Genomic DNA, 243 nt, shown 5'->3' on the forward strand with positions numbered 1-243 from the left:
GAATATGATAAAGGCGAAAATAACAAGATCTGAGAACATTATGAATCTTCTCGACGCAAGTATTTTAATAAATGTCGAGCCGAATGATATAATACAAGCAGCCACAAAACATAACGCTGGATGTGTCGCGAAACGGCGTCAAAGAACGGATGACGGCGAGGCGAAGGGGTCATGAGGTTGACAAAGCAGCACCCGCCATGAGAGCGACCACGCTGGGGGGGGGGGGGGTCAATTAGGTCGGTG

The sequence above is a fragment of the Penaeus monodon genome, chromosome 15, assembly GCF_015228065.2.
Source record: "Penaeus monodon isolate SGIC_2016 chromosome 15, NSTDA_Pmon_1, whole genome shotgun sequence".
NCBI classification, from domain to species: Eukaryota; Metazoa; Arthropoda; class Malacostraca; order Decapoda; family Penaeidae; genus Penaeus; species Penaeus monodon.